At 35.0% G+C, this 24,069-nt stretch overlaps 1 protein-coding gene across 3 annotated transcripts in view; it reads left to right on the forward strand.

Moving 5' to 3' along the window:
* LOC150096705 (serine/threonine-protein kinase NIM1-like) overlaps nucleotides 1-24,069 on the forward strand; it is a 93,017-nt gene that overhangs the window by 29,898 nt on the left and 39,050 nt on the right. For all 3 annotated transcript variants that reach the window (XM_090408451.1, XM_090408452.1, XM_090408453.1), the window contains exon 2: nucleotides 20,865-20,991. The gene's annotated coding sequence lies outside the window, so the exon portion shown is untranslated. The remainder of the gene's footprint in view (nucleotides 1-20,864; nucleotides 20,992-24,069) is intronic.

The following is a 24,069-nucleotide window of genomic DNA, read 5'->3' on the forward strand; positions in this document are numbered from 1 at the left end:
AGCAGGTCTGTGGAATGAACCTTATGAGAATAGGATGAAGATTTGTGGGTTACAGAAATTGGTCGATAGGCGGAAGAGGGGGTGATATGATTGAGACATTCAAATTACTGAAGGGATTCTATATGATTAATTCAGAAGATATTTTTGAAAATAGGACTGGTGGTGGGAGGACTAGGGGCCATGCATGGAAGCTGGGCAAGAATGTGGTTGACAAGGCTGTTAGAGCTAGGTTTTTTACTTGGAGAGTGGTGAATGAGTGGAATAAGCTGCCAGAGTCTGTTGTGGGTGCTACGACCGTTAATGAGTTCACGGTAAGGTATGATAGATACTGTGTGAATGTCGAATAGTTGTTCTTGACATGATGTTAGGGCCTCCCTCGATGAGTCTGTCGACTCCTTGGAGTTGCCCGGAATAATAATAATAATAATAATAATCTACTAAATAAATTTTCCTTTTTTATATAGATTTATGCTAACAAAATGGCACGAACTTTCAAACCTCGATTAGCTTGAAACTAGGACTATTCGAAATGAAAATTTGATTATTTAAAATGTCTATCATTATAAATAGAATAAGAAACATTTTTTTTTTTTTTACAAAAATAATCACAAAGAAACATGGACTAGTTAAATAGTAGCTGTCGGCCGGAAAGTCACATGATCGATTGCTGAATGTAGCACGTGAAGCCGCTTAAAATAAAATAACGCGCGATTTAGCAGTAGTAATTTAAAAAAAAAAAGAAAAGAAAAAAAAGTAGTGATTAAAAATGGCGTTTATAAACTAACCCCGCTTAACTAATAATCAAGAATATGCTTGTACCGCATTGATTTGGTCCTAAACAAGTGGTACAAAGATACGTTTCTTTCTGGAATAAAGTATAACATTGTACAGTTCAACTGAAATCATTTTTTTTTACTATTAACATTACTGTCAGGATGGGTGAAGCACTAATGCTTTTCATATTCCCCTTTATCTGTAATGAGAGTTGTTTGGGAATGGGAGATTTGTGAGCAATTAAGCTCGCCCTCTGGGGGAAGTTGTGTTAGCCATGATCAGTTGAGAGAAGAATAGCCTTCGGTCTTTTGTGTTTGTAGTAATCAGTCTCATTGTAATTGACAGCTTGTAAGATTAGCGAGTTTGAATGTGAACTTGACTTCACGAAGAATTTTTCTGCAAGATTACGAAGAAAGGAGAAAATGTATGGAATGCCAGTTTCTCGGTGAATCTGTGAATTTCTGATGAACCACGGCGTATCCAGAATCATCCTTCTCTGCAATTTCGAAATGTTTGATCTTGAAGTGTGACTCCATGCTGGTGAGGCGTAGGTAATGACTGGACGTATTACCATCCGGTAAAGAAGCAATTTATTATGTAGGTTCAGTTTGCTCTTGCGGTTGATCAATGGGTAGAGCTGTGCTATTACTTTGGAAGATTTGGAGCCAATGAGATTGATGTGCTTGTTAAAAAGGAGTTTCTTATCCATTAATACCCCAAGATATTTGGTCTCTGATTGCCATGGGATCTTATGACCAGAGCGCAGGATGTCTTCTTTAATGCAGACCTTTCTTCTTGAAAACAACATGGCTGAGCTTTTGAGGGGTTCACTTGAATCCTCCAGTTGGTGAACCAGTTTGCTAGTTCATTGATACTTCCTTGGAGTCTAGTGATTGCTAGGTGAGGGCTGAGCGATCTAGCTAGAACAGCGGTGTCGTCGGCATAAAGGGCCGTAGTAGTTGTTCTTGAATTGAGAGGAATATCTGCCATGTAAGTTGTGAAAAGTATTGGGGCCAGAAGTGAACCCTGAGGTACTCCCGCGAGAATTTTGCGCCTTGATGACACACTTCCGTTGAGTTTTACTTGCATGTATCTTTCATTAATATATGAATATATGAGTTTCACTAGTTTAATTGGGATATTGTTTTCAATTAGTTTGAAGATAAGGCGTTGATGCGAGACCTTATCAAAGGCCTTGGCAACATACAAAAACACAGCAGCAGTGTGAGGTGCCAGTTAAAACCATGAGTGATATGTTCTGTTACTCGGTGAATTTGTTGCACCGTGTTGTGAGCTTTGCGAAACCCAAATTGCTCATCTAGGATTATTTCCTGTTTGTCCATTGTAGTCTTGATAGGATGACCTTTTCTATTACTTTGCCAAGACAGGAAAGAAGACTGATGGGCCTGTAGTTTTGGGGAAGTTGTGGGTTATTACCAGGCTTTTTCAGAGGTATAATTTCCACGATTTTCCAATCTGTGGGAAAGTACTGGAATCTTAAAATGGAATTGGTAATATTAACTAGATGAATTATGGCTTTCCGTGGGAGTAGCTTTATTATTCTATTGGTAATGCCGTCAGGGACGGGGGCCTTTTTATTCTTCAGATGGGAAATAATATTTATTATTTCTGTTGGAGATGTGGGGGGTGATGGTTTCTGAATCATCCTTAGGCTGTCTTAGTGCATTTCTAACTTTACGATGAACTTTGTAAATAAGAGTGATATTTAAGTTTATGCAAGATGGGCTGCATTGATTTTCCAGATTGTCAATTAGGGCTTCTACTTTTTCTTCATCTGAGTGTGCAATTCCAAGATTGGTCTTCAAAGGAGGAAGGGGTTGTCTTTTGGTGAAGAGATTTTACAAACTTTCACATGGAGTTATCTTCTGGGTTGATTTCCCTGATTTTGGATTCCCATTTGGAATTCCTGTGCATCTGGAGGGCTTCTTGAACCTGTCTGTTCAGGTTGTTTTGTCCTGCGGAGCTCTGGTGTTATGATATCGCTTTCTGGCTTTATTTTGGGCCCTAATCAGGTCCATTATCTCTTCTGGGATCCAGTTGAGAAGACAGTGGTTTGAGTGACTGATGCTATTGCTGTGTTGATTTGCCTAGTTAAATTGCTTACAGCTTGGTCTATTTCTTCTTTTTTACGAATGACAGGGGGTGGACCGATGTGGACTGGGAGAACCTTAGAGAGCTTGTCCCATGGTAAGAAAGAATGAAGGGGAGAGAGCTGATCTTAAAGTCCTAAACTGAGCAGGCTGGGTCAAACGAAATTATCAACTTTAGAGTAATATTTAAATAAATCATATAAGGAAAAAAAGGTGTAAAGGATAAATTTATATTAACATTTTGTTATTAAAATAAAATTTTTAATTATTTTTATTTATCTGACTGTAAATTAATATTGCAAAAATAATACATAAAAATCGCCAAGTTTTTAAATAACAAATAATTATTTTCTTACTCAGTTCGCAGTCTTAACGCTAAATAACATATATATATATATATATATATATATATAATTTCAAATCTGCTTTTGCTTTTAGATTATTTTCTTTAGATTTGTAAATTTGATGAAACATACTTTTTGAATGGTAGAGTTAAACGAAGGAAATATATTTAGAATACTGGCTTTTTCAATCGAAGATTAGTTTAGCCGGTCTCATACGGAATTGACAGGGTTTCGTGTCGGAAACTCTGATTTTTCATCTAGCTAACCAGTCACATATAAACCCACAAATTATAGACATAATATAATTGCCTCGTGGCTTTTGCTTCGGCCGTAACCCAAATAACAACTCCTTTGCAGCGCCGTAGGAACTCTACGGCACTGGGGCTGTTGTCAAGGGCGACAGTGATAGGATATTTTACCAGTCATGGAAATTGTCACATTAAAAATGGCGCGTAGCTACGAATTTGCCAAGGACGCCAGAGACCTTGCTTATTCTTCGCGATCATATTCATCTGTCGTTAAAAATATCATTATAAGGCAATCATGAAGTTAGAAGTAATAGTCGCGTTGTCTATAGATGGAGGATTAGGCAGCGGAGACAATGAGATGTGTGGAGTGATGTGCCCTCCCTCGATGTATCCATGGACTCCTTGGAAGTATCACGCAATAATAATAATAATAATAATCTTTCAAAATAGTCTTCTCATAAATTGGGAACCTTGATTTAGAGGACTAAACTAATTTATTGACGTGTTACACTTGAAGATGAACGCTACCACCTAAAGACATGTTAAAGAGATGTTAAAACAGCATTCGAACCCACACTCTTTAACTTGACCACAGTAACTTTACACTGAAACAGAGAGGGCACTTAAAACTTGAAAAATTGCTAGGAAAGTTGTTTCAAGAACTCAAATAAATCTCTTTCAAAGAGATCCGATCAGTGGGACAAGTGATATGGGTTTAAATACTAACAGGTGAAATCCTGTACCGAAAATATGCTTGCTGTAACGAGGATTTGTATATAAGAATGGGGGAAAATAAAATAATAAAAATAAGCTTGTGTTGCGATGAATTTCAAGGTAATTTCCTCTAACGTATCTATCACACCATTCATCATATAAAGATGAAGATACAGTGAAGAGTTCATTTTCAATCCTTAAGAGAATGAGATTTTATTTGCAAATATTTTTTAATGTTTTTACTTTTCTCCACTATCATTTTTTATATTTTTTTCATTCAAACATGGGTTCTTTTTCAGGGTGGATGGATTTAGCCTTCGGAGGGTGATACAATAAAATTTATTTCTGAATATTTTAAATATCGGTTATGAAATAATTAGAAGAAAAAATACACATCAGGATATAGTGGATAACTGCAATAAATCTCTCTTTTACAACAAAGGATCGTTATGTGAATAACTATTGGAACACTTGCTCATAAATGGCATTGATTTATTAATAGACTCTGCAGCCTACCGTGTGTAAGAACGATTTAAAAAAAAAAATTAAACGTACTGTATAGAATTCAGTATAAATTTAAGCTGAAAGCTTGAAAGAATTTTTCAAGTAAATAATAATCCACAAAAACCGAGTTTATGAATCATTTACTGTGTTATTTAAATAAAAAATTAACAATAATAATAATAAAAATAAAATTTTTATTTAAATACATCTTGTGTTTCGAACGACTATTGTTCAAAACGTCTTGAATTTTTTAATGTATTTTTTTAAATATTCGTTTGATTTTACACAGCGGTATTATTATTGAAAATCCGTGATATAAATCAGTTAAACGCTGATATATTGGTACGTTGTTTTGTTCATATCTTTCATACGCCAGTTTCTCATTGTGATTTTAACAATACAGCGTTCTCTCAAACTTCATATGATAGTTATTAGAGCATGTCAATTACCTCGAGGCGTTCGCTAGCATGACAATCTAATGCATGACGTGAGTAGCCTAAGACGGTTCTTGCTTTCCCCAGGAGCATATTGACAAATTAATCTGTCTGACACAGACAAGTTGATATATTTCGCACGGCCTATTTAGCAGACAAGCCATACTGTGGAAACGATAATTATCCAAACACCTAGGGAACACTTCCCGGCACTCTACCATTGAAAATTATGTTTTGTGTAGGTTAATCCTTCTGTTAAATTTTCTGTCCATCTCACAGCAGTTGGTTTCCAAGGTTACATATGATGGGAATGAACTATTTTCCGTAATACATCAAATAATGTTATAAAAGAATCCTCTAGATTATTTGTGGTGTCCAAGGCTTCTGATGAATCATAATTAAAATAAAAAAACTTTATTGTAAATAGTAAGATTTTTTCATATAAAATTAAACATAAATAAGAATTTTATAGGATAATTCTCTAACTTCTCTATTTTTCTTAAAAAAACTAAAGAAAAGCTTGAAATGTTGTGCAGAGGCTGTTTTTTCACAAAAACTGTTCACTCTAAATTTGAATATTGAAATGAGAAAATTGCATAAAAGTAAATTTTAAATAATTTGGCTACAAATTAATTTTTATAAAATTATATAAAATTAAATTATATATAAATTTAGAAAATATAAATTTATGAAATCTTAAAAGATATTTTAATTTAAAAAAAAACTAGAAATTAAATTCAATAACCTATTTATACACCTGCTAAGTGAATTGAATAAGTTCATTACATATTTATATTTATAAATCTGTTTAACAAGTTTAAAGTCTTTTAAACATGTACACAAAGACGTTCAGAAGAGAAAATGTATATTTATATATTTATATTTATTTAACAAGTTGAAAATCTTTTAAATAAACATGTGTATAAAAACTTTCGGAAAATAAACATATATGTATACAAAGACTTTCAGAAAATATATAATATAATAATGCCTAATCCAATTTTGTAATAGAATAAAATCATAAGATTTTATTAAAACATTTTATGATTTAATTCCATATGATTTTATACAACTAATAAGAAGCTAAGATTGTTTAAAATTTACTTAAACAGCATATTTACAAGGATATTTTTTTAAATTCATTTATAGAATTTGTGCATATTTCCGAGTGAAGCAATGCCCTATTGGTACGTGTCACGTTATATAACCTATAAGATATATCGCACAAACGAGGCCTCTTTACAGAAAAGCTGCCTGACCTATTTTCTTAGCTATAACAGTTACAAACTTTACTTCAGGGGCTCCAGTTATCGATTGTACTAAATTCAGAATAGAGGGCACCGCCCATAATTTTGGCAGTCTCTTGATACATTATAAATGCTATTTTCTCTTGGTTGCCAGTGGCTGTTGTACCATAACACCGTAATTAAAAATGTATACGATGTTAGGATTAATTATGGTTTACTCGGATCTATAGCCAAGCAATCACGTATATGTATATACTGCATATCCAAAACATTAGATTCCTGTGCGCTCATACAGATGAGCAAAACGCTGTGGAATTGCTAATAGAACATCTGATGGTCTTTGAATATATTAATATATCGTATTAACCTTAATTAAATGCAAATAAGTTCACGCTTCAGTTAAATGACATCAAGAAGGCCTTACCTACATTCTATATAGATTTCACTAATGAAAGTCTGTATTTGGAACTTCAGGCTTGGCTTTTAGCTTCAACTAAACTGAAATCGTTTGACGTCTACTGCATTTAACTCAAACTGAATACACAGTCGAGAAAAACCTTCCACCCCCGGCTGGAAGGTTTTTCTCGACTTATGAGACCGGCTAACTCACCTTTAGTCGAAAGCGTCCAAAGGTTCCTCACGTCATGAACGAGAATCGAACCAGGGTCTTTTCGACCAAAAGGCTTCGTGTTATTCGTGTATAAAATAACAGAGATAGTTTCATATTCCTCGCGCCTTTTCGCAATTATCTAGCATCCTATTCTTTCAAGTTTATGTGATGCTTTTTTTTAAGGCGTGGCACATCAGTTATCATTATCTTTTATACTCTGACCGGCCCGTCTGATTCCTCGTACCATCCCCAGCTCCCCGCAAAGTTACTTACATCATGACCTTTGTTCATTGCTATTTTATACACTTAAAACGTAGTAAATGTTCATTTGAATTCCGTGAAAACTTTTATTTTATTTCCCAATAAAGGTATACTTTAAAAAAAATGGGTCCTTGGAACTCGAAGAACGTGAAATTCCCCTCATTTATTTCAAATTTCAAAGACTTAATTGCTGTCGCTAACCTCTTTACTACTAATCCTTCCATCTCTGCCCATAATATAGCTTTCTAACCCATTCAACGTTAATTGCCCACATTCCCACCTCATCCATAATAGAATTTCATAATGTGGGCGTCTCATTCCTCTTCTTTGTCCATAACGTGAGGTTTGGAATGAGAATTCGTTAAACGTACTCGGATCATGTAATGAATATTAATACGTAGACTGAAACTAAATAGGTTATTTACCTTAAATTCTATTTCTTATAGATTATCATCCCTCTTTCACCATAGTCAACTTATATCTCTGCAATTAAAAATGTAAGAGATCTGTACCTGAATTCGTCACTATAGTATCAAACATAGGGATGTATCTTCGTTTAGTTTGCATTCTTTTGACGCCAAACTAAACGAAGATATTATGTAACAAGAAAGTTAAATGTTCGATCTATAAGAAAATACTTTAACCTTCTTGTTACATTTTCCAGTGAGTATATTTTTCTTGAATACTGTGAAAACAGTGAAGTTATAATTAGTATGTCCTACTCCAATGTTAAATGTTGTCCTAATACTTCTTCGAAATTCAACTAATTAAAAATCAGTTAAATACAGGTAACCTCACTTATCATGCTGATATAAGAATTTCAAAGATAAGTATTAAGATCAACTTACAAATTACGAGTATGTTCAGGAGTTTCATGTGTACTGTATGATTCATAGTTCTGGGTTGGACTGTTCGGAATTAAGAGCAAAACAACAAAGACTCAAGTGTATGATGTCTGTTAAGTGCGTATGTTCTAACCATTTTGCCCCCCCCTTGTATTTAACGAATACACAAAATAAAAATAAACAAGCAACGTAAAAGTGAAGATAAAATAAACTTTCAAGATAATCTAGCTTGTAAAAATTCTCGAAATATTTCATTCCTTAAATTTAATTTTTGCTTTTTTTTCCTGCGTTAAAAAGACAGTCATTATTTTCCTGTTCCTATTGTCAATTCTAAAATGGATCTATTGCGTGGGAGACGGGGGCGTTTTGATAAACAGAGATCATAGTCTCATACTCCTAATCGATGGTAGAATCCTATTAAGAGTTAGAAGAAGAAGACGCCCCTTTCTTTCTTTTCATTTCTATTCTTCCGGATGACCTTTCCGCAAATCTTTTGTTCATTGTCAGTGATACCTTCTATCCGAACTGTACGTTTAAATGGCATGGATACTTCTGAGCCTTTATGATGGAAAAACTTCAGTTCGAAAATTGTTTCAAGGAACGTAAGGACATTTCGTGAGACGGTTTTTAAATTATGTTGATCATCCGGGCTAGGATGCAGGTGATAGCTGATGAAAGCTGGACAGTATAGTTACCCACTCGCCATGTATGGAGGCAAATAGACTGAAAATAAAAAAGAAAAAAGTTATAATTACCACGCACATACTTAAATGACTGATAACTTAAGTTATTATGAAAAAGTATTTTTTTTTTAGTTTCGCGTCATTGATTAATTGTAATAATATGATATAGAATACTTATAGGTGTATAATATGTTTTTCGAATTTAGAAATAATTTTAAAAATCCAAATAATTAAATTAAAAATTTTGAATTTAAATATAAGTTGAAATATTTTTTCTAAGAAAAATAAAATGAATTACATTTATAAACCGTGTAAAAGCAGTGCTATAAGTTATGTTATATTAGTCAATCACAGAACTATCACAGCACACAAAACAATATATCACAAAACAATATCAAAAAGTATATATATATATATATATATATATATATACACACGAGGGCGTCTGAAAATTTTCTCGACCTCGACCATAGATGGCATCACTACCGGCAAGATTTTTTTTTCTAAGTTGGTACGTCTGTCATAAGCATCCATGTGAAATTGTAAGGCATTCTATTCAAGTAGTTTTTTTTTATACAGCTGTGTGAAACAAAAATGTTGAATGTATCCCTTGAACTGGATAAAATTGAGTATCGTGCTAAAATTCTTTGTAAAAGAAGGTTTAACGCCAAACGAAATTCATTCAAAGTTCATAAAAGTTTATGGGCACTCTTCTCTTTCGTTTTCGACAATTAAGAAATGGGTGGCCGAGTGTTTAAACGTGGCCAGCCTTGAAGATGATCCACGTGAAGGACGTCCAAAAAGTGTAACAACACCAGAAATCATTGATCAAGTGCGTGAAATTGCTGAGGCTATAGGCATTTCAAAAGAACGTGTAGGATATATTTTGCATGAAGAATTGCAAATGAAAAAGGTTTGCTCAAGATGGGTGCCGCGCTTGCTCACAGCAGATCAAAAACACACTCGCATGAAAATCTCTGAACAGTGCTTGGAGCGTTTTAAGAAGAATAAAACTGATTTTGTTCGTTGATTTATTACTATGGGTGAGACTTGAATTCACAATTATACACCAGAATCCAAACAGCAGTCAAAACAGTGGACAGAAGCCGATTGTTCAGCGTCAAAGAAGCAAAGTTGGTTCCATCAGTAGGAAAGGTCATGGCATCAGTGTTTTGGGATGCTAAAGGCATTTTGTTTATTAATTATCTTGAAAAGGGTAATATTATTTCGATCTTTTAACCAGACTAGACGAAACCATTCTTGAGAAAAGACCCGGTTTGCAGAAGAAAAAAATCCTCTGTCATCAGGAAAAATGCACCTGCCCACAAAGGTGTTTTGACAATGGGAACATTAAGGGATCTGCACTATGAATTGTTGGAACATCCACCCTATTCCCCAGATTTGGCTCCCACTAACTTCTATCTCTTCCCAAAACTAAAATTATTTCTCGCTGGTGTCGGCGCTTTTCTTCGAATCGAGAGGTGATTGCAGCTGTAGAGGGGGTATTTTGGAGATCCTACTGAGAACCACTACAGGGATAGGATAATGGCGCTGGAGCATCGCTGGAATAAATGTATTCGTCTTAAGGGAGATTATGTTGAAAAATAAAAATAATTTTGAAATTATAAGTCCGGTTTTTCATTGTTAGGCCGAGAACTTTTCAGACCACCCTCGTATTCTCAACCCCCTACATCTCAACAACAACCTGAGTTATAACCTTTCAGACTGTCATTGTGCTGTGGTCAAATACTGGCGTTCAAGAAATGCTATACGCATGCATACGCCCAACAATGAAGCCAACGAGGGAACAATTTTGAATGCGCAGACTTCAACGTTTCAACGTTGAAATATATATACACTAATTTTTCGTGTTGTTATATACTCCATATTTCTTACTGGTTATTTCTTTTTTTAATGTGCACCTGCCGAAGGCTGATACAAGCTGAAGTTGTGTAGTACTAATAAACTTTGTTTTCATTTCTCTCGGTTCTAGTCATTCAATATTTTTATAAATAAATATATATATGTTAAAGATACCAAAAAATTTTATATTTTCTCTCGGTATCTTTAACATATAATGCACCCAAGGTAAAAAAACTTCCACCTCCCCATATATATATATATATATATATATATAGAGAGAGAGAGAGAGAGAGAGAGAGAGCTGCTTACACTTGATACTACTGCAATCTTAATGGACGTATAAATGGCGAACCATCTGTAATGAAAAGATATAATCGATTACTTGCTACAATGGCCAAGCTAGCTAGAAACGTTGCTAAGGGCAATACGCGATCTCGTATCTTGGTAGAAATTGATGTGTTGATAAAACGGGATATCTCTGTGTATACTCTTTCAAAAGCACACTACATGTTGTTGTCGTTAAATAAAAATAAGAAAAAAGAGATTAATGTAAATGTCATTTATGGAGAAATGGATTACAATAAAATACTAGAAGAAGCATGCTGAAATCGATGGACTTCCAGTAGTATTTTATAATATATTATGACAACCCCCTACTTGCAGAAAAGGCTAAAGGTTATTTGTCATATTTGCTATATCACATACATTATGAAGTTGCTGAAAATGACAAATAGGAAAATTGATAGATTATATAAAACAACCTTATCCATCACACTTCGTTATATGCCTATTGGATGCTATACTATGTTGCATAGCATAGAAAACCTGACTGAAGTTCCGGATTCAAATTTTCATAAATATCGAGCTGATAAAAAATAAGGGAAAAACTCTCTTGAATGAATAGAGAGATGTTTTAGGCCACTATAAAATTCTCATTTTTCCTTCTTGTATACAAAACAAAATCATAAAAACTATAACCTCATGACTTCAGTAGTTTCAGAGATAAGTCTAAACATTCCATTTGCACAGTCGTGAATGCTATTTAAGTCTACTTAGTATATCTAACTCAATGGAAGGGTGGCCATAATGATATTTCTCGTCTTGCATTTGTTAGTGGGGTACTGTTAATCCCGATTAATATTGTCAATTTTCCATAATATAATACTATTCACACTATGATTTTTGAGACCATTTCTAATTCGTTTAATATCAGTTATAGCATAGGGTTTTTTCCTTTAAATTAGGTTTAGACAGTTTTTTTACTTAATTCATCTTTCTCATGAAAGTTTATATTAAGGGCCGTTTTTAAAATTAACTTTTCATCTGTCATATGGAAACAAAAATTCAATGCGAAAAACATCGCTCATAATGATAAATTATGAGCATATATTGCTCATAATGATAAATGATGATAAATTGCATCTATTCGTTGTTTCAATATACACATAATAAGCTTAATTAAGGTCCTCGAATTAGATTCCATTAACCTGCAAAGTCTGCTCATTGAAGGAAAGAATCATGAAGGTCAAGGACGTTGAAGCTGCGAAATAAAATATTAATATTTAATAACTGTAATTTGAGTTGTATAATTTATTCTACGCATGTGTATATGAAAGGGTACTGAATATTTTCAGTAGAAGACCTTTTTATAATAACTAACTGCAGAATTTCGATGAAAAGTCAGAGTATTTTTTTCCATAAAAATAGAAGACGTCATTTATTTATCTCATGAAGAAATAACATACATTGGGATTGTGAAACGATAAAAGTAATCAATTAATGTATGACAATGGCAAATAAAAACAGCAACAATTACAACCATTTAAACTTGTTACCATCTGTAAATGCTTACAGATGGTACTAATACCATCTGTAAAGCACTAATACTATATCATACTAATTAAGAATTCCTTTGTATAATTTTTAAGAGTTCAGTAGATTGGGATTAAGTTAACCTCTATTATAGAATTTAAGTTAATTAATGATACATCTCTCACTAATTGACGCCTTATTTCACAAAGGTATTTAAATTTTGCTGTGATAGTTATTCGTTAGTATGGGCATTTGTAATTTCTCCATCCTCTTCCAAAGCTGTTAAAGTACGCGCCATGATTGTTTTAACATTCTTCTGCAGTTTAATTCTGTCTCCTTAAGGGTTTTTAAAACGGAGATTAATAAGTATTTTCTCTACTTTCCATCTATTCGCAGTTTAGTTTTGGGTATCTCATGTTTGGAATCGCCATAAAAAGATGGTGGATGATTTCCAAGTAATTTATTTTAATTTATTTGCGTTATTGTTTACAGTAGCAGATCTTTCTGTGTTCAAAACATTGAAAAGTGCGTTTGGAAAGTCGAATCAAAACAATAATTTTCTCAGCTATATTTTTTGTTCCAGTTTAATGATATTCAGTCAGATTTCTTTCTGTATTTAAAAGTAATTTTGGAAACATTAAAAAAAAAAAAACAAAAAAAAAAAGAAATGCGATTGCAGCTTAAATGCTCAGTATGAAAAAAAAGAGAAATTCGGTAAATAAATAATAAAATAGATAAATTACTGTTTCAAATACTCATTATTTCCATAATCTATGGAATAATGCAATTAAGTAATATTCTCGAAATGGTATGTCATGATAGGAAGTACCAGAATAAATGGAAAAAGGTTTTCCAACATTTTCCATTTCACATAGTGCAATGTTATAAACATGTTAGAATATAAAAATTAATGAAAAATCCTCAGCGTACATGTTTTCATCATTTTTTCCGGAAGATGAACACACTGCATTGGATGTTCCGGCATTCCAAAGATGGATTACTTTCATGTCAATGTCCACATCAGTAGTACAACGAAGTGTTGTGCGATTTTATGGTTTTACGAATGTTACACCAAGTAGTATTTATCATCAATCGTCCGTGTATGAGTCATAAAGGACCTCATGCAAACGATTCAGGAGCTATTGATCCAGATCAGATGCGTATAGTCAAGCGTTATCATCAAACAGGAATACCTCAAACTGCAGCAAGTCTAGACGTTTATTATTTTGTATGCTACCATCCAAACATTGAAACGTATTCTACTGACCAGACCGTCTGTTATCGGAGGCAGTAGAACCCTGCCACAACTCCCTATGAGAATGTCTAATTCACCTAATCAATTGAAATAACCGTTATGAAGTTCTTAGTTTCGTAGACGAGATTCTAATCCAGTGCATTCCAACCAAAGGACGTCGTCCATACTGACTGAGATATGGAGGTTTTAGGTTTAGCATTGAGAGACAGTACATAAGCAGGTCCAAGTGATTCCTTTGCTTTCCCCAAGCAAATCGACATCACTTGCAGTGCAGGCTGAACATCTCTATATCTATACATGTGTGAACTGATCTCATTCCCTTACGGTTATTATGGTTATTTAGCATTGAGCCGTATAGCAGGTCTGATGAACACCTCATGTGTACATTTGCTTGTTCAGTTATCGTAGTTTGGACGAATTAGTAATTAAAATGGTTGCCTTTTCCAAGTGAAAATTGGAAACTATCATACTAAGATAGCAGCAAAGTATATAATAGGCTAGATTCATATTTAGTAACAGGTTTTAAATGAAAATTCAAAATAACATTAGCATTTCAAGTGTTGGATATCGATGTAGCTTTACAAACAGAAAGATATACCCTAAATATTATTATATATTCATGTAGCAGGAATTTAAGAAATAAAATTTTAAGCGGCTATGGAATACGATTTAAGCTTAACAGCTGTTCATAAGCATCAGTCCAAAAAAAAAAAAGAATTTTAGACCGTTACAACCACTAATGACTCCCCCCTCTCCTCCCTTAAATCTATTTTATGTTTAAATTCCCCACAGGCTGCTTCTATTTGTAGTCGAAGCACATTTGCTTCTTTAGTGAATATAAAGGGAAGGCAGTGTGGTTATAGCACTCCAAAAAACACGTCTATACTGGCTAGTGGTTTGTCCTAGTTGTAATAATTTTCTGGGGCACGCAATGAGAAACTGTAGTGCATATTATATTTATAATAGCGTGTTATAAATTGTTTTGTTGTGTGTAGAGAAATGTAAGTAAAATAGACATCCATTTATTCTAAAAATTAAATTAAACAAATTTGTTAACATTTAGTATTTCCATTAATTAAACTTATATACAAAATCACGAAAACTAGTTGAAAGGTGAAGGGCTATTCTTCAAGCGTTGAGTCTTTTGCTTGACTAAACTACTCTGATCAATGGCGGCTAAACCGACTTAAAATAGCGTGTGTGGTTATTGCGAAATAATCTTTATTGTGTGATAAACTTTGCATGGTCACCGGTAATTTATTGGAGACTTTAATGGCCGAATGATACTGCGACTATCTATAAAGTGATTGCTTTAGGACAAGTTGTGCGTGTTTGATCATTATCTCTCTATTCTGGTATTAATCAACGGTATTTTCGGTTTGCAAAAACGCAGTATATTGTAGGCTACGAGAAATTTCTTGGATCTACAAAAACAGCCTGCATCTCTACACCGAACTGGGCGAGGAAGGAAAGATTTTTATGTCCATAGAGAAAGCATTAGAAGAACTTTGGCAAGATCATTGTCAAGTAAATATTTCCAAGGTCGCATGGTATATCGTTTTATACCATGTGACGTTCGTATTATGTAATTAAATATCACGTGACCTTTGCATTATCGTATCGTGTGTCACGTGATCCTTGTACCATGTTATTATGTGTCACATGACCTTCCTATCATGTAATTTTATCTCTCAATGCATCTCTCTCTCTCTCTCTCTCTCTCTCTCTCTCTCTCTCTCTCTCTCTCTCTCTCTCTCTCTTCGGATAAACCACTCGTTCAGAAAAAAACATTGAGTTCACAAGCAACGCACAGAATTTAATATTTCTCTGGCTTTTTTATCTTCTTTTTCTTCTTAACGGTATAAACAATTATTACTTTTTTTTTCTTTGCCGAAATCGGTTTCATTATTTATTTTTGCTGATGTTAGAATGAGGATTGATATATATGGTCACATGGCAGGATTTTTGTTTCAGATTTGAAGGTTTTTTTTTTAATTTTCTCAAGATAATTTTTACGATAATGTTTCCATAATTTCTGGAAACGATTTTAGGTTTTCGGTCGTGAAAGTTATACAAGATAACGTATGAGAACAACACCGGATAACACGTTATTCTGCTCATCATACATCAGTAATACGTAATGGTGCAATACATTTGTGTAAGACAGGAAAGTTGATTTTACAGGGGATGGCAACACCAGAAGAAAAACAAGCAAACTGTACATATCCAAGTAAGAAAAAGGATAGGATTCAGTTATTATCAAATATCCATAAACATGAAACGTGAAAATTAACATGCCGCAATGAATTTATTCTGGGATATTAGAAGTTATGACCTCGAACATCAAAGAATAAAACATCTTGCTGGTAATTTAATATAAAATATATACAAAAGTAACTTATATAACTTTATGTACAGTTACTTTTATAGAAAATTAAATGCTAATGCTATTAGAGTATTCGAGGGCTAGGGGTAAATCTTTCCTATTTTGCTATATCATTTCGCCTTATGCAGCCACCGAAGGGGATACGCTAGCACCAATAGGTGCCAGTCCCAAGCCCGGATAAATGCCTAGGGGTTGACGTCGGGTAGGGCATCCGGTCGTAAAACTTCACTACCAGCTCTAGCTATGATCAAATGAGTCGAAAAGAAAGTGATGCAAGGACTAAGGCGTACCCCTTAAGCGACGCACAGCAACATCCCCCTACAGCTGCTAGAAGTGGACGAGGGCTACCGCATCAAGGGCGCGTGCAGTTAAAGAAGCGAGCTCAGCAAGTGGAGAGAATGTTGCGAGTGGGAACGTTGAATGTTGGAAGCATGACTGGAAGAGAGGTGGCAGATATGATGAGGAAGTTGGACATTTTATGTGTGCAGGAGACAAGGTGGAAGGGGGAAAAGGCGAAGGAGGTAGGAGACAGGTATGAATTGTTCTACTCTGGAGCGAATAAAGAGGGAAAAAATGGTGTTGGAATTGTGGTGTGTGGCAGATTTGAAAGGCGAAGTACTGGAAGTGGGTAGGAGGAACGACAGAATGAAACTGGGGCTTGGAGAAGAGCAACTAGTGTCGTCTTATGTGTATACGCCCCAAATGTTGGCTGCACAGCAGAAGAGAAAAATGAATTCTGGAACGTGCTAGATGAAGAAATGAAGGAACTAGAAGAAAACGACATGGTGATTGTCGCAGGAGACTTGAACGGACACACAGGGAGACAGAATAGGGACTGTGAAGGGGTGCATGGCGGCCATGGAGTGGGAATGATGAGCCAGGAAGAAAATGGGATTTTGGAATTCGCAGTAGTTTTTGATCTGGCAATTGTGAACTCCTTTTTCTGTAAGAGGGAAGAGCATTTGATAACATGTAGAAGTGGCAAGAACAGTTCACAGATTGACTAAATTTTGACTAGAAGAAAACATCTTAAGGCAGTAACAAATTGTAAGGTAATCCCAACAGATCAAGTGGCGCAGCAACACCGGCTGCTGTGCGCAGACTTTAAAATAAAGTCGAAGATAAGAACCTTTGGGAGTCATGGGAGGAAGACAATTAAGCGGTTTTCGCTTAAAAGAAGAGCGTGTGAGGAACCGTTTTAGGGAGAAGGTGTTAGAGAGGATTTCGGATGGACTAGAAGGTGTACAAGATTGGTGGAGACATAATTCAAAAGCAATGAGGTGTTTGGAGAAACATCCGGAAAGATTAGAGAGCAGAAGGAGAGTTGGTGGTGGAATAATAATGTACAAGAAGCAGTGGCCTACAGAGAGAAAAAGCGAGAGTTGTTGCACAGGCAAATGCCGTGGCATATCAAGACATTTATGATCAATTAGGAACAAAGAAAGGACAGAGAAAGATTTGTCGATTGGCAAAATATAGAAATAAGGCATCAAAGGACATCGTACATGTAAGGCAGATCAAGGACTCTGGAGGAAAGGTATTAAGGAGGGATGTGGATATAAAAAACAGATTCGAGAATATACTTTGAAGTGCTTTTGAATGAAGAAAATGCAAGGACTCCCAGAGAAGATACGTAACCTTATGAAGGGATGGTGGAACATTAGTAGAGTGCAAATGAAGGAGGCCATAAAGGGGGATGAAGAATGGAAAATCGGTGGGCCCTGACAGGATCCCATTGGAGGCATGGAAGGTACTGAGGGAAGAGGGAATTGACTTGCTGTCAGACCTGTTAGTAAAAGTTTGTCAACAGGAAAATATACCCGAGGAATGGAGGGAATATACTCTTGTCCCCATCTACAAGAGTAAAATGGGATGCACAAGACTGTAAGAATTACAGAGGAAGAAAGTTGATGTCCCACACAATGAAAATCCTAGAGAGGGTTCTTGATGGAAGACTGAGGAAAGAGTTGGAGATTGCAAAGGAGCAATTTGGCTTCATGCTTGGTCGATCGACGACGGATGCTATCTGTGGGTTACGGCAGATGATGGAAAAGTTTCGAGAGAAGCAACGGAAACTACATCTGGTATTTATTGATCTGGAGAAAGCGTATGATAGAGTGCCAAGGCAAGAAGTCTGGAGGTGTCTGAGGGAGAAGAAGATACCGGAGAAATATGTCAGGCTGATGTAGGAGATGTACAGAAATGTGAAGACAAGAGTTCGGACCTACCTGGGAGAGACAGAAAGTTTTCCAGTGACAGTTGGCTTGCATCAAGGGTCAGCATTAAGTCCGTTCCTGTTTAATGTTGTGATGGAGGTGGTGGCGGAGAAGATGCACCTTGGAGTATGTTGTATGCAGATGACATCGTGCTGTGTGCAGAATCAAGAGAAGAAGTGGCAGCTAAAGTGGAAAGTTGGAGGAAAGTATACTGGAAGAGAGACATGAGACAGAGCAGAAGTAAGACAGAGTATATGTGTTGCAAAGTGGATGACAGCCAGAAGACAGATCTGGAGCTGGAAGGAAATGTCATCAAGAAGGTCAGTGACTTTAGATACTTAGGTTCAACAATGAAAGAGTATGGCGAGGCTGAGAAGGAAGTGGGATGCAGGATGGAGGAACTGGAGAGAGAGAGAGAGCAATGACTGGAGTGCTATGTGATAAGAGGGTGCCGATCAATCTAAAAGGCAAAATCTAAAGGACAATAGTTAGACCAGCTATGACGTATGCTATGGATTCTGTGGCCCTGAGGAAAAATAACATCAGCAGGATGGAGGTAGCGGAGATGAGAATGCGTAGGTGGATGTGCGGTGTGATGAGAAAGGATCGTCTGAGAAATGACTATGTGAGAGGGGAACGGTGAAAGTTACGAACTTAGGAACAAAGATACAGGAGGCAAGGTTGAGATGGTTTGGTCATGTGATGAGGAGGAAGGAAGAGTATGTGGAAAGAAAGGTCATGCAGATGGATGTGCAGGGGAGGAGGAAGTGCGGACGGCCAAAGAGGAGATGGTGGAGGAGGAGGATTGAGGACGAAGAACATGGATGTGGCTACAACCCAGGACAGGAGGTTGTGGAGGAAACTCACTACAAACAGCGACCCTACTTAAGTGGGACAAGCTGCAGAAGTTTACAGATAAGCAGAAAATAGTTTGTAGAATGACATTAATTTCTTTATTATTCCAAGAATATTGTTTTCTTTTTATTCTAATCCAAATGTGAAAAGTTAAAAAAAAAAACATAACACATTATTTCGTTTAAATTTTGGAAGAGAAATGAGTACCGTGCCTTTGTTGGAGAGTTGAGGAAGTAGTTCGGAGAGACTGAAGTTGGGCCACATATGGAGGAGTTACTAGACTTTGTGTTTTAAACTTTGAAGAAAGTATTAGTTTCTGAATGGCAGCTACAACGGAACCTAGCTATTCATATCAAAGTCAAAAAAGAATAGTGTTCAGTCGTTATGAATGAAATATTCAAATTATACTGTTCTGAATGAGATCAAGAATTTTTAGGGAAGCCTTTGGTGCACTAAGATACGGCGGGTTCGGATTACACACACACACACACACACACACACACACACACACACACACACACACACACACACACACACACACACAGAGAGAGAGAGAGAGAGAGAGCTTAGAGTAGAAGAGAAGGAGCTTTTGAATCATAAAAGACTTAAAGTGATTGATGTGGAATTTCCAGGGAGATAAATGTTAGTCCAAGAAGATTTATCTGCTCTTGTCTGAAAGCTAAGTACAAAGTATAACAGATATAAAAGAAGGAGAAGGGATATTTTCCTTTATGAGGAGAAGTTAAGATTTGATTAGTGACATATTGGAAAACAGCATTTAATGCACTGGTTGTAGATATTCTTAAAGCTTTGATTATTAAGTAACTCAGACTTGAGAGGGGAAAAAGAATGTAGTGTAAAAAAAGAAAAACACAAGTGTAGATTATTATTTATTAAATAAACGGTAATCGCCTACATACTGCGGCATTACTTAATACATAATATAGCACAGATCTTTTTTTAGATGTAGGAAAGTCATAAATAAATTTATTCAAATCAATAATTTTTACGCTTTATCCAATGCTCTTTAAATTCACGTTATTCCAATACATTTGCGACTTATGATTATTCAGTTCATTTTTTGTTGACTTATGTCTTGAGAACACGTTTTTACCGTTCCTATTTGTAACCACTATGCGCGAAAAATGCTCTGTGCACACTTACAGTTGTACCCTTCACACGGCATATGGAAATTGGCCTTGAAACAGCTCATAAGCATCGATACTTTGAACACAACACATTGAATATTTGTTGCTGTTATGGTTTACATATTATTTTTATTGTTAAGTCTTATTCATTCAAATCATTTGAAAAAAAAACTATACTTATTATGATACTGATTTTTATGTAAGCTACGCTAATACCTATGAAGGTGTGACTACGGATCTATATGTTAGGAGTATGGAAGCATCTCATTACTTTTTATTTAACTCAGAAATATGTCCATAATCATTCTTTTACTTTGAAGATGGAGTATATTGAGCCCAGACTTCGAATCTAACAACATTAAAACAAAGATAAAAAATAAATAATTTTAGTGTGTGTGTGTGTGCGCGCGCTTTATCTTACTTTTTTTGTGAAAATGTGACAGGAATTCTAAATATACATCAAATTATATAACACAGTGTTTGTTAACTAAACAAAAACACAATTTCTCGAATATTATAATGCAGTGAATCTTTTTTATGATTTTCTTCGTTAGATATGCGTACTCTCTATTCAGTTATCTCTTCTTCAATATGGTGTCAAATAGCCTTTGGGCCAAAATACTGCGTAAGACTTTGTGAGACTGCACTTCTACAAGCACTAATGCCTGATTTCCTATTGTGGTAAGTACTGAGATTTTTTTTACTACAATATTAAGAAGTATACATTAAATACATGTAACGAGAATGCAAATCCGGGTCATAAAATTTAAGGATTAAGTAACAAAAATAAGTCTCTAATACTGTTCACTTTTCTCTTCAGTATTTTTTTTTTTTTTTTTCAAAAATAAAACACTCAAATGTGATTTTTTTCTTTTCATAGAGGGCAGCAGTGTAGATTACTGACAGATGGTGATGGATACAATTTTAGTCAACCATTGCATGTACTTGTAACATTTTTCTTAAATTATCATTGTTCGTGATTTTCATAATTATATTTAGAACAATAATGCGTACTTATTCCACCAGCCATTTGCTTTTCTGCTCTTCGATTTTGTTGTCAAAAATTATGCACATTTTTACAATTTTGTTTTTGTAAAAGCAGACATGAATGAGTTAGGACTTTTCTATATCACATAACAAAATTTCTGTACAGTAAATAATAATAAAAAATAAAACGGAAATATATTAGAAGACCGGCTAAGGATTTTATCATTCCTTTTCGAATGATATAAAAATATTTTCGCTATTATTTGAAACATGAAAACAGGCGATTCTCCAGAGGTGTCAATTTGTTCCATCTAAAACTATTAGTTAAGCTATGTTATGGTGATGATAGCCTGTCACGTAACACTTAGTTTATTATTAGAACAGGGTAATAGAGCTCATTAGCTTTAATGCGTCAAACCTTGAAGCTATATAGGGAACTAAAGTCATTATTTGGGGTAGATAGAATAAGATTTTAAAAATAATCTAGAAGAAAATATAAAGGAAAGAACCAGCTTGTAAGGATGAGTTAGTGAAAACTACTTTGAAAGGGGGGGGGGAACTTAAAAGCGGATCTTGTATTTACTTGATGCATCGTAAGCTAGGAAAAAAGAAGGAAATAAAGAAGGTTGCAATTTAGTCAAACCAAGAGAATTAGTTTTGTTAATAGAGGGCGCTTATTACCATTATATACCTCTACTGGGATTGGTTGTGTTTCACATGCTGTAATTATTTAAAATAAATTTAGAATAATATACAAGCCATTTAACTAGTCCCGGTATACTGGAATTGGCTGATATTTCTCTTATTTGATTGCATTCGTGCAATTATGTCCCACTGAGTTAGCAAGGGCTTCCGTGAACATCTCGTTCCACTACATCCTAAAAGTAAACTATGGGATTGAGAATCGATAACAGTGAGATGGGGTGGAATCTATTAAGGTAAAGTAGCTTTCGTTTTCCCTCTGACTGTTCTTAGATGGCACGTGTTTCGTGTGTGTTATCCTGCTAGAAGTTGAGTGTTATCGTGCTGATCATTTATCCATCATAGGAGAAATTGTGTTGTTTTCAACTCTTTTTTTTTCAACCCTTTTTTTGCCCTTATCTTTCCACGTGAATTGACTATTGAAACAACTAAGAAGATTAGTAAAAACAGCATTACATGACTACAAATAAATCTTTAACGCTTGGTCAAGGCTGAAATTAAGATAGCCTCAACCCAGAAGTTGACGTCTTAATTTCTCAATACAGCAAAGATTTTACGACTTAATAAAATTTGGCAAGATCGTGATTTCATTAGAAAATTATAACGTAATCCTCTCAGTGGATAGCAATGTCAATTCTTTTCGTGATTTAGCAAGAACACGAACGGTAGAAGTGAAATTGTTGAATAAGTTTTAGTGTCTAATTCTCTCTATATATTAAACAACGACAGTAATGCCCCATTCTTTGAAAACATCAGGAAAAGCGGTTTTTAATGACTTAACAACAGCAAATGATGGTAGTTTATCTCGGGTTTCTGAATGGAAATGTCCAACCAAAGCAGAATAATAATATACAAATGGGCAGACATAATACTGCTTATTTATTTTGCTAAATATAACGAAAAACAGATTTCTGATACATTTCTTGGATTTTCATACAGCATTACAGTTAATCTAGTGTTCGTGACAAAGCCTTTGTCCACTGCACGAAAGAGTCGGAAAGGCGTTGATTTCTCCGAATTCTCGAGGGTCAAAATAATAATGAGAAAAAAGTCTATTACTACAAAGTGTTTGATTAGAAAGGTAGCCTTTAGACAGAGAAAAGATCAATATAAAAGACAAGCATGTGGGTAACAAAATTTTAATACTCTTTATATATATATATACGAGAAGTACATGGGTAGCCTCTGATTTTATTATAGTAAAATTTTAATTTTAAGAGTTTGTGAATATTTTTTGCTTAAGGCATACGACTTGTGTTTCGCGGAATTTATTGTCTTTGAATCTATTTCTGAGTTACATATTTCCTTTTATTTATGTTTTTCTTACCTCCATTTTGCAACAATTTCGTACTTAATATCACCCGAGTAATCTTTTGTCCCTACCAAATTAATCCTCGCATCCTCTGCTTTGGAAGTTTGGCATTCTTTTAAAAATTGGTTATTTCGATTTTTTTTTTTTTTTTTTTATCTCAGTCTCAGAACATCTACGAGGAAAAAGACATTAGCAAAAGGCTTCGAAACGATGCAAAGTACACTGGTTGCCATAAATTAAAGAACAAACAGAAAAATCGCGATAACTCAGGAGAAAAGAAAAAACATTTGAAAGTTAAGTAACTCATGTAAAAAAGTGATGCCGAATTTGATTATCTTATGCAAATCAGTGACGCTTTCCGTGGTATATACAAATGAATTACAACTTACAGAGACGAGGTCCTGCACCCCGGCATGAAAGTGCGATAGTGAAGACATTTACGACGATAATGCTCGTTCTTATCAAACGAAGCTCGTAGTCACTGGTCAGCCTGGTCTTCTGACCTTAATCATATTAAATATGCTGAGATGCTTTAGGTAGACGTGTTGCTGCTCTCAACATTTTCCGCAAAACCTTGAGCGACTCGAGAGACTTTTGCAGGGACAATGGTTATTTCCAATTGAGCTCCTGGACACCATCATAAACAGTATGAAACATTTTACAGATACGAGGTTGCAAGCTCTGTATTGCTGTGATGGATGACCACATTCTTTATTGAGGGCACTTTGATAATGTCAATTTGACATCTTGTTTTTGAC

The sequence above is a fragment of the Typopeltis vanoorti genome, chromosome 18 (genome assembly GCF_054136105.1).
Source record: "Typopeltis vanoorti isolate ZY-2024b chromosome 18, IOZ_Tvanoo_1.0, whole genome shotgun sequence".
Taxonomy (NCBI): domain Eukaryota; kingdom Metazoa; phylum Arthropoda; class Arachnida; order Uropygi; family Thelyphonidae; genus Typopeltis; species Typopeltis vanoorti.